This window comes from Aulonocara sp. 'chitande type north' Nkhata Bay, linkage group LG10 (genome assembly GCF_057382095.1).
Source record: "Aulonocara sp. 'chitande type north' Nkhata Bay isolate Kocher_YH1m ecotype deep benthic linkage group LG10, A_spYH_male_GT1.1, whole genome shotgun sequence".
Lineage (NCBI taxonomy): Eukaryota > Metazoa > Chordata > Actinopteri > Cichliformes > Cichlidae > Aulonocara > Aulonocara sp. 'chitande type north' Nkhata Bay.
Genome location: NC_141353.1, coordinates 15,429,174 through 15,441,587, shown reverse-complemented (window position 1 = coordinate 15,441,587; position 12,414 = coordinate 15,429,174).

Below are 12,414 nucleotides of genomic sequence, written 5' to 3'. Positions count from 1 at the left end.
ATGGCAGAGACACCCTTCTACAGAAATACTCTTTTCCAGTCCAGTGGAGCTCAGCTCCACACAGCCGAGCTTGTCTGAGCTGCAGCGATATTCCACAGTATTGGACACAACAGCTGCTGAAAATCCTCGATGCTAAATAGATTATAAATGATCAGATTGTTTTCATTATTGACTCTCAAATTGCACTTTTACTCCCTATCCAGGCTTGGGTGTGACTTCATTAAAGTGCCCTGAGACTTGTTGTTGCTTTCACTAACATTATGGATTTTGTTCTGCAGCCAGGAAGTCCTAGCATGAACTTATTTTGTTTGACCAGATTGCTGTTACAAAGTAATTTAGAAATGATAATGATTAGTACTTGCAGTCCAGTGCTGTCATGTTGTAATTCTTTAATGCTGGAAGAAAAATAGACATGTACTCTTGTGCAAGAGGTTTGTTACACATGTTAGTTTTCCACATTTTTGGGAATAATCAGTCCCTCTGATGGCTGTCTATTCCAAGTACACTCTAGGCGTTTACTGACCTCATCACAAACTTGGAGATCTCTCCAAGAACTCTTCACGAGATTGTGAAAAAATAACTCAGATGCACTTAGTTGGTAAACCTTCCACTTTTTTCACCAGCTCTTTTGGGACATACACCTTCCTTTTCTTTGTTTGTGTTTGTGCCAACATGTGCAAATTTTAGATTATGTAATTAATAAAGCAGATGAATCTGATCATTTCTTTTCCCGCATTACCGTTGTGCAGGCGATGAATCCTGGCTTCATGCTGTTACCTCAGGCTCCTTCTGCAATTCTAAAAGAATCTGTTATCAGGAAAAAGTCAGAAGGATAACTACCAAAGCAACTACAAATTCCCCTTTGAGTCTGATCAGTCGATGAGTAATTAATCACAGCCAGTTGTGCTTGAATCTGCCAACACAGTTTCAGTGTGAGCAGTTGCTTTATATAGACATAAACAGTACCCCAAAATACCCCAAGAATGCAGTACAAAGGGATGTTTTATACTAACAGATGTTTTTATATTTATCAGCTATGTCAATAAATAATGACAGATGCAGGACACAAAGCTGTAAAGGCCCTGTGGTACGAATGGCTTCAAAACCTCTGGATCCTACACTTCCCAAAATGCAATTTACCCAGTTTGCACTTAAACCCCACATTCCCAGCATAAATAACCTCGATGACATCAATGTGATATCATGAGCATTATTTTTTGTTGTCATATATAATTGATTTACTTGTAGACGCCTCATGGGGGTGCTTAAAAGAGGACCTCTTATGCTTCTCTTTATTTTCTACCACATATGCAGCCACATGAAAAACAAAGTACTCTCACATCTGGTGAAAAGCAAACACAGCAAGTCAGCACAAACACCTCATACTAACTGTCAAACACAGTGGCGGAGGACTGAAAATTTGGGCTTGTTTTGCAGCCACAGGACCTGGGCATCTTGCAGTCATTGAGTCAACCGCGAGCTCTTCTGTATACCAGAGCATTCGAGGGTCAAACGTGAGGCGATCTGTTATCTGTCAACAACTAAAACTTGACTCAGACTGCAACAGGACAAAAATCTCAAGCACAGCAGCAACTCTACAAAGGAAACGAAAGAAAAGAACCAAGATGTTGCAATAGTCGAATCAAAGCTCAGACCTCAACCTGACTAAAATGCTGTGGCAGGACCTTAAGAAAGCTGTGCATAAATAAACACCCACAAAGAAAAGTGGTACAAATGACTCTAAAACGATGTGAGGAACTGATAAAATTGCATGGAAAACAATTCCTTTTAGTTATTGCTAAAGGCTACAGGCTACTGAATAACTGGCTGTAGGCCTACTTTGTTTTTCCCACAGAGCGCCTTCTTTTTCACTTAGTTTGTGACAAATAAATATTGATTCATATTGATGTTCATCTGAGATTTTCTTTAATTAATTTTAGAACCTATAACATGTAGAGTTTTGGGAATGTCTACACCTTCTGTTTTTTGCACAACAGTAAATAGACGCCAGAGCAGTCTAGATGCTTGGACTTTTAGTTCTGCATGATAGTATACCTATATATTAGGGGTGCAACGATACACAAAATTCACGGTTCGGTTCGATATTTTTTCGATACAGAAAAAAATGTTCATGCCTTTTTAATTTGTCATTTATTAAATTTTCACGGCACATTCCGCACCACATCTCTGTGCGTTCATCATTTGTTTGAAGCCAGCTCACTTCCTGCAACTACTTTTCCGAAAATACGTGCTTCTTTTGTGGTTCGGACTCCTGACATTTCTTTGGAGGTGGAGGAACATCACAGTAATTGCTTAAAGGAGCTTCTTCGACATCTTTAAGAGTTCTAAACAAATGTCGGTCCTCCTCCAGAAAATCTTATGTACGCAAATGTAACGGAGGCGGAAGGCTGATTCTACTTCCACAGTGGTTTTGTGCGAAGGAAGGAAACCTTCCTCCAGACGGATTGAGCAGTGGAGCCGCCAAGGGAAAACCCGGCGGCGTCTCGCCACCCTATCAATGTTTCTGTTCCGGTTTCCCGAATGGGCAGAGCTCTCAACTCTGCCACCGCTTTCCTGTGGCAAACCAAGCAGCACCAGCCCGTCTGGGCTTGTGGCCGCCGCCACCGCCTGATACCGTTCACTCTCCCAGTCCTCACTCCACCATCAGTGTCTTCTCTCTCGTCTCCCATCACTCTTATTGGCCTCCGGGACCTCACAGGTGTGTTGGGTTCATAATCAAGGAGGGGCGGAGACTTTCCAGGACAAGTCACCGATGAATACCATAAAACATGCAATAAAACCCATAAGAATACAACACTATACAATATTAAAGAAAGTAAAACACAACCAAACATGCACAATAAAAATATCTTAGGTAACTTGTCCCTCTCCACCCCGTGACATCCCCCCACACTAAAATATTAGCAGTCCCTGCTAAGGCCCAACTTGCGGTCCTGCAACCTTCTTGGAGTCTGGTTTCTTTCTTTTTTGTTCGGCCCCCAAGGAAAAATACAAAGTGCGCCATTCTGTCCAGTTCCACAACAAGCGAACCATTTCGCATTCCATAGCATAGCTACCCGGAAACCATTAGGTCCTAAGCTGCACCTCGCTGCCACTGTGGGGATACTTCCAGGCCTAACCTGGGCTTCATGCTTCATCCCAAGCACTGCTGCCTAGCAGCAACCCATAACCCCACTTCCCGCAACCCTGCAGCTGACCTCCCATGGCAACCTCGGTCGAAAGTTCCTCATTTACTCTTCTTGTGGGCAACACTCATACCTGCGCACATTATCCATACCCATCTGCTCAGGGGTCCTTGGCTTTGGCTCCAACAATCCATCCTTCTTCTTTTGTCTAACCCTTTAAACTTCAAAAATACCGGGGCACCAGAATACACATACATCATCAAAGTTGCTATTCCCTCAGCTACCCCAACTGCTCTTGACCGGATTCTGTCGACGACGCCAATTATGTAACGGAGGCGGAAGGCTGATTCTACTTCCACAGTGGTTTTGTGCGAAGGAAGGAAACCTTCCTCCAGACGGATTGAGCAGTGGAGCCGCCAAGGGAAAACCCGGCGGCGTCTCGCCACCCTATCAATGTTTCTGTTCCGGTTTCCCGAATGGGCAGAGCTCTCAACTCTGCCACCGCTTTCCTGTGGCAAACCAAGCGGCACCAGCCCGTCTGGGCTTGTGGCCGCCGCCACCGCCTGATACCGTTCACTCTCCCAGTCCTCACTCCACCATCAGTGTCTTCTCTCTCGTCTCCCATCACTCTTATTGGCCTCCGGGACCTCACAGGTGTGTTGGGTTCATAATCAAGGAGGGGCGGAGACTTTCCAGGACAAGTCACCGATGAATACCATAAAACATGCAATAAAACCCATAAGAATACAACACTATACAATATTAAAGAAAGTAAAACACAACCAAACATGCACAATAAAAATATCTTAGGTAACTTGTCCCTCTCCACCCCGTGACACAAACACGCATTGCAACTTCTTATCTTGTGCGCGTTTTTTATTTTGACAGCGAATGCGCACCTGCGGACCACTTATGTGCACCCCTGGTTATTTAGCTCGTCATATTGCAGCCACAGAAATTATTTTGTCCATGAAACCATAAAGCTGCACTTTCTTTTTGCCTTATAGTCTGATTTGTCATAACTTTTCCGTTTTGTGGTAAGCTTTTCTTTGGCTGTCACTTCTTCACCCTGACCTGTCTTATTTGGCTCAGCAGAACTAAAATATATATCCTGCTGCTTTTACACACACACACACACACACACACACACACACACACACACACACACACACACACACACACACACACACACACACATAACGGTCAGCGATTCTCTGCGCGATCAACCTCTCACATGTTTAAGCTTGCTGCGGGAGATTTCACTTGTCATGTTTGCATAGTAAGCTAACGATTAATAAGACGATGTCAGAGGAATTGGTGCGCAAATTATCATCACTCACAGATCAGTGCTGTCGCTCTCTATACACAGTTCGCACGATTGCAAAGTGAAAGCAAAAAACAAGCACAAATTCAAACGCGATTTCAATATGTCACATATTGACAGTGGCTCACCGATGCCAATGACATAATTACCCAGCTACATTTCCGAAAGAATGCAAAAGCATTGACATATATTTTTCCTTCCTACGATAAGCCGATGGGCAGGGCGGAGATAGATTTTGGTAGCCCGACTGGAAAAATCGCTAGCCCCGGGACGTTGGGCAGGCGATTTTGCGAGCCCTGTATCTGATTGAGGAATCACTCATCTTTGGAAAAGAGAGTTTATTACAGAGAAATAGCTCTTTCCAAAATAAAAGCTATACTATACGCTTCTTCTGGGCTATATTCTCAGCAGCATATTAAACATATCAGGTCCCCATAAGGAGAATCATGTGCTAACGGCTGTCTAAACAACTCGGGTAAAGTTTGTAGCATGCGTGCTTGTTGTTTTTGTCTGCTTCCACTTGTCTTTGCACTAGGATGATGTCGGAGTAAATGTGCAGTCATATTCGTTGCGTTCCCACTAGTGCTGTCAGCGTAAATCTCGTTGAAATGACATTAACGCCACAACACGGCAAATCTCCGTTAACGAGCTACCGCGGATCGCCCGTGCGTGGGGCTGGACGGCCAACACGTTAACAAGCTAACTGCGCTAACACACTAGTTCCCACCCATGTAATTAAGCATTGCGTGGCACATCCAACATACTGTTTTACTTTAGTCCATGACGCGCTTACCTTCAGGGTCATACGTCACATGAAAACCAAAATAATTCCAAACGCCAGATCTGAATGAAGGTGGGGGAGGCTCAATTTGCCATGTTGCAAGGAGAGCTTAACTTCTGTCTCGCTAGCTTGCCCTGCGCTCTTCCTTCTGACGATGCTGTCTGTGTTGAGCGCTCAGTGGATCTGCGCTCGACAGTGCAGCCTAGGCGGAGTAGTCGAACGCAGATTCACTGAGCGCTCAACACAGACAGCATCGTCAGAAGGAAAGTTGATAAAATAAATTACAAATTTTGTATTGTTCGATACATATGCGTACCGAACCGAAAGCACTGTATCAAACGGTTCAATATCGATACGAATATCGTTGCACCCCTAATATATATATATATATATATATATATATATATATATATATATATATATATATATATATATATATAGATGAAGGTATACCTTCATCTCTATGTTAAAGTCCCTCCTACATGCTGTTTAAGCTCTCTTTAAAAGTGGAAGCCAGGCATGAAGCTAGCTTAAAAGGGAGGGTGGTCTCAAAAGCCAGTTTCACACAGTGGTTTGAGTGAGATGCTGCCCTAAGGCCCAGAACAAACTAAAAACCATTATTCAGCACTGTGACTCATGCAACACTCCTATAGCAGGGTCCAACTTTATAAATAAGGAGCTGGAAAACATATGTCTATGTTCAAGACTGGAGACATAGTCCACATAGCTTATTGTAATACACACAAAGCTAGTTTTACTTTAGATTGCAGACCAAAGCCAATAGAGAACCCTGTTTCTCTCTGTTTTCATTGGATTTTTCCTCACATTAACATTAACCGCAGAATAAACACATAAAAGCGACTTCTTCTGTAACCTCTTTGATGTTACGATGAAAAACTGATGAGTTGAGTTAATAACTGAAAACACATTTCATCCGCGCTCTTGGTGATATAACAGAGTCTGGCAGGGGAGTCGGATACTCTGTCCAAACGCAAAAAGAAAAATAACAAAAGACATGGCGAAGAAAGGCGCTGATGTCTTAGGCACGGCACATCTGTTTACATATTTATACGTCTCTTTTCTGTACGTCTCAACGCGGCACAGCTTCACATCTGGAGCAGTCGTCACAGCAATCAAGCCTGAGAAATGTTTGGGTAAGGTTTGTTTGACTCTCAAACTGAGGGCCAACAGTTAAGCTTTGAGGATAACCCTGTGGAGACTCAAACACCAGATTTGGCTCGGAAAGAATAGGCCTGAATACCTCATCAACACTCCTCATTACTCAAGTGCCAAATGAGCTCACTGCGGACTGAACCTATTCATTATTTCCTTTGATGGACAATTGAACTGTAACACACTTATCATGTAATCCTGGAAAGGCTTCAGATATTCTGGCTGACATTTGAAAAGAGGCCATTGTTAATTATAGATCATAACTGTAAAGTTGACACTTATTTCGAGGTGGGGGGTGGTGGGGTATTCCGCCCCGCTGCGATCTGTCTTTAATAGTTTATTGCCATTGCAGGCATGCATTAATATTTCTGACCTTTAACCCTCGTCGTTCAGGGGTAAAGGAACGAAGATTTAAGCGTTCGTGACATGTAGCCTCGTACTGTCCGTATTTTTTTTGGCCCGACTCCAAGCATCGGCTAAAATGATCAGAGCCAACTTAATTAACAGGAGGGTTAAGGGTGTAAAAAACAGAGCCCTTGATAGATTTCGGAAGTATTTTGAAGAAGCATAAACTCAGGGACTCTGCTGAGCACCTTAATCAGCTATGAAAGCAAACACATCTATCAGACTTAATTAACTCAACACAATTTGGCTCCCTTTGAATCAAAAGACTGCCTGATTGATTTGCAATGCTTCAGTTCCTCAAAAACACCATACGCATCTGTGAGGATTTAGTTCCTGCAGCCATTTACAAGATGCTATATTTGATTTTTTGTAAATGTAATCACCTCTACTAAGCTGCTCTTTTTGTCAACACTGCAAGCTTAAAAAGCTCACATATAGTTACTCTGCACAAACATGCAGCCTTTTCTGCAACGTGCACCAACTGTTCTCACAAAGGAACTCACATTTTTAAGCAACAGCGAATCAGATTTGTTAATAATCACAATTTTGGCCAAGAAGTGACTCCAATCCTGGGCCGAGTCATGACCCCGAATCTCACATTTTCTTCCCTTCTCACTGAATCGGGGCTGCATGGGCAGCAGGGTGGAGTACACATACACAGGGAGCTGACCGACTGCATGATTTATACCTACTGACTGCCCCCAGCTGTTACAATTGCAAGAGCCAAGACTAAGCATGCATAGCTGAATTAACCCACGAGACGAATTCAAACATCCACAAAAAGTGGACTGATAGGATTTCCATTAAAAATAAAAACATATCACAACATCTGATACTGACTAGGCTGCAGCGCGTCTTTTAGAGGTAAAAAGTAACTTGCAACTCAACTGACTTGCTCAAAGGAAGGGAGGGCACATGGAAACGTTCGTTTAAGTTTAATGCTGCTAATTTGAGTTGGCAGCATTAAAGTAGAACACCCCTTTCTCACACTTTTCATTGGAACAGCCTGATTGGGCAACTTAGAGACAGACTGTTGTTAGCTGTCAGGTCTAACAGCTAACACAAAAATATGACAGGTTTTTTTGTGAGAGTAATGAAGGCACACAAGGGAAGTGCGTCGCTTTCAAAATATTGTTTCATGCCTTTAGTGAGAGATGGACAGAGCTGTCTGGCGCAAAGTGTGAAAGCAACACAATTGAGTCATTGTCTGAGGGGAGGGGACAGAGAGAGCATGTCGGGGGTTCACAGAGAAGGGAAGCAATATTATTCTGAAGCGCCCACGCAGTCTACCAAATCAGCAATTGCACTCTGACTGAAGCATGGGAACCGGCAGTAATAATTTGACACCTGTTGATCAAGCTGCCCTGTAGAAAGACTGCACACAGTGCTGCTGAGCAAAATAAACCTTTGCTGCTCCCACAGATCTGCTTTGTAGCTCATTATTTCCACGAGCAGGTTACACTGTATACGGTGTTCTCACTAAAAGGTGGTTTTGTTGTTGCATTGATGTCCTTTACCCCATTTTTATAAAAACAGATACTTGCAGTCATTCATCAGATTATAACAACAGACATAAATTCTAATTATTTGACTATCTGTTCTTCATTAAACCAAGAACTGAAGCGTGGATCCAGAAATAAATAGCAACTGTGTTGTTGGTGTGCCTGCACCATTTTTGCATTTTAAAATGATTTAAAAAAGTATTTCCAGCAACAAAAGTGATTCCTTCCATAGGCTGCCATGTTAAAATGGCCAACTAAAGACCATTTGAAAAAACCCAGTGTGGTAAACAGCACACCAGCATGGCACTGTGGTGGTTAGCACTGTTGCCTCAAAGCAGGAAGGCCCTGTCTCAAAATCCACCTTTTTTCTTTCTTTTTTTTCTTTGTTCTTTGTTCTTTTTCTTTTTTCCTTCTGGAAAAAAGACAATTAATCAATGTTAAACACCTGATTAATCCTCCATTGATGGTCTATAACACAGGCTGGGTTTTTTTTTCATTCATATAGTGAGGCTTGAAGTTAGGGGTGATCACTTTGCCTGACAGGTGTGCTAGCACAACATCATCCTCTGTAGGTGAAGTCACTGAAATCTCCCAGCCTGTCCAAAAAGATTTTTCTTTTCATCCTCGGTCAATAAAATTCTAATTTTTTTGTTTTTCTGTTTTTTAGCACTAATGAGCAAGTGTGTGTGTCTGTGCATTGCACCCATACAATTTAAGACTGCAGTTTGACTGAGAGCGTCAACCCATAACTACTCCGCGCCATCCATCCATCCATCCATCCATCCATTCTCTTCCTCTTATCCAGTTCAGGGTTGCAGGGGGACTGGAGCCTATTACAGCTACCAAGGGGCGAGAGGCAGGGTGCACAGAGGACAGGTCACCAGCATGGAGAGCATACTCCACTCATTTGTCCAATATGGTAACTTTTTATTCTAAAGAAAACAAAACACTAACACTGAGGCTTCAACAAACCAAAGAAGACTTCACAGTGGCTACGTCCATGTTGGTTATGATTCAGTCTTATTTGACTCATTCTATGTTTTAATTCCACTGATCATTGGAAATTCTGTGAAGCACCTTGTATCTTTGGATTAGAAAGGTGCTATAGAAATAAATGGTATTAATAATTCATTTATTTATTTATTCCTATTATTGTGTTTTAATAAGCCATAATTTCCTCTGGCCCACATCTGTGTAATATGGGATTAATATGTAAGATTTACTGTGATTAATTTCACACAATATTTTGAATTTCTCCTCATATTCCTTTAAGTTATTCACTATGAATCTTAGAAGATTACAAGAAAAAATTAGTATGCGGACTTGCTAATAGGGCCCTTTTCCCCCCAGTTCTAGGCAACAATGCAAAATCTCTTAGAGCTTCAAAGCATCACCGACCTCCTGCAAAATTTTGGCACACTGTGAAAAGTCTAACAATTTTATTTTAATATTCCTCTCCTGGCATTGATTAAACCCCTAAAAACTCCTTTCTATTCATGAGAATTATTTATTAGAGAGTTATTCCCTGAATAATAAACCCTTTGTTCTTGCTGGTTTGGATGTAACTTCAGTTATGCTTGTTCAAACCATTAAGCCCTATTAAAGAAGGCAGAGAGCACGATATTGATCCACCAAGCCGATCCATCAGAATGATGACGTATATAACGTGTCACCATTTATAACTTTACAAACATTACAGTGATAAATTCAATGAGCCCTTAGTTTGTCTAGGATATTAAACACAAGGTGCATATGCATCACTTACTTGGAGGGGCTGACAGTTCAAGACAGTTAACGCTGCAGTTTTTAAATAATGATTTCATTTCTTAAGGGAAGAAAATAATTGCCCCTTAACCAAATAACTGGTTGTGCTGGCCTTGGCAAAAATAAAGAACTGCAATCAAACATTTACAATTTCCCCACGGGGCTCAATAAAGTACAATAATGTACAATAATGTACACAATAACTGGCAATGAGTCTTTCACATCACTGTGGAAGAATGCAGACTTGTTTTAATTCAGGCACACTGGAGGGTTTTTGAGCATGAAGGGCCTTTTTAAGGTCATGCCAAAACATTTCAATCTGATTATGATCTGGACATTAACTAGGCCGCTGCAAAACCTTTATTTGTTTGGGTTTTTTCTTTTATTTGTGGTTTTTAGCCATTCAGAGGTGGAATTGCTGGTGTGTTTTGGATCATTGTCGGGCTTCATAGCCTGATTGTGCTTAAGCTTCAGGGTCTGATCTGATGGATAAAAAGCAGAATTCATGGTTCCATCGATTACAGCAAGTCTTCAAGGTTGTAAAACAGCAAAGCAGCCCTAGATCATCACACTACCACCACCGTGCTTGACTGTTGGTGTTCTTTTTATGAATTCAGATGTAATGGGACTCAAAGCTTCCAAAAAGGTTTGCTTTTGTCTTGTCCATCCACAGAATATCATCAGTCTTGCGGCTCATCAAGATGATTTTTGGCAAATACATTTGTATAATAATTTTAGGAAAGAAGTTACTGGAGTGGAGGATTTTACTATTAAGTGGACATATAGTGCAACAAATTAATTGTTGTCATTTTGGTTTATTGTTGTTGTTATTATTAATTGTTATTAGGAGAAAGGATTCAGTCTCAAATTTGAGTTTTGGTAGATACACCTTTGGTATCAATTTCGAACTCCATGGCTCCTCATTCTCGGCCACACCGCCTGCCAGCCCACCCAGCTGCCCGATGACCTGGTGGAGTGACAACAATACCCATCAGCCTTATACAGCTGAAGGGCAAAAAGTAGAGGGTAACTCAATGTTAATTTGGGATCACTTAAATGAGATGACAGGATGATATTGTCAACAAAAAATATTAAATTCAGATAAATGGAAATTTTATGTATATTTCAGTGAAAGTGTCAGAATCTTTTGACCACTATTTTATACATTTAGTAGCCACCATTGCTCTGGGATTTTAAGAAATTGACATCAGTATGGGAGCTAACCTTTATTTTTAAGCATGTTTCAGAATTAGAGGTTCAAAATTATGAAATTATTGCGACCTTCACAAGCAAGGGATGTTTTTGGTAAGGACACAATATAATGATGACAAATTTGAGAAACACATTCACAAATCCAATTGTAAAAACTGTCAGTTTGTTGTGGGATTGGTCCAAAGTATCTGGAAAGAGCTGTTCCTACACCCATACATAAAAAGCTGTGATCGTTATGGTGGCTGTAGCTCAGGAGGCAGAGCAGGTCATCTACTAATCAGAAGGTTGGCTCTCACTGTGGTTTATTTGAGTCCCAAAGCCTTAGAAATGACCTTGTAGCTCTTTCCAGACTGACAGATGTCAGTAACTTTGTTTCTCAGCTGTTTCTTTCTTTTGTGGCATGTGTTTTTTTGTTTGTTTGTTTTAACTCTTTTAGCCTACCTTACTTTGTCAGATAGGTTCTCTTTAAGTGATTTCTTGATTCAGCCGATCTGGCATTAATCAGGCATGTGTGTGGCTAGTTAAACTGAACTCTGGTTTCCACAAAAAATGTGGTTAATCACGGTTAATTAACAAGGAGGGGCATTTTTGTTTTTTACACAGGGCCAGGCAGGTTTGCATCGCTTTTTTTCTCTTATTTACCTGAATGATCTTTGTCTACTATTACATTTTTTAATGCTCAGAGATACGTGTAAAGTATGATAAATATGCAAAAAAAAAACAAAAACCTAAGACTATGGAAGAAGGCAAACATGTTTTCAGGGCACTAACATCTCAATTCCTTGAAACCAACCTTCAGTGGTTTTTCAGAGTTTATGTCTTAATGTGTCTGAGTTGTATTTGGTGGCACAAATATACAAACTATATGGGTAGTTTGAATGTTGTGGCTGATCAGAAAATATGAGTTTAAGGTTTAGTTTGAGCTTCTGCTTTTGATTTCCACGCCTCTGATAACATTTAATTTCCAGCTGGAACACAGTTTATCCGGCCTTCCGGAGCTCGATTTATTGGAAGCCTCCAGGCGATGAAGGTCTTAGGACTGCACTGCTGTAGCTGGCGTGCAGACCACTGATGAATCAGCAAATCATTCTCAAAAACAGTTAGACA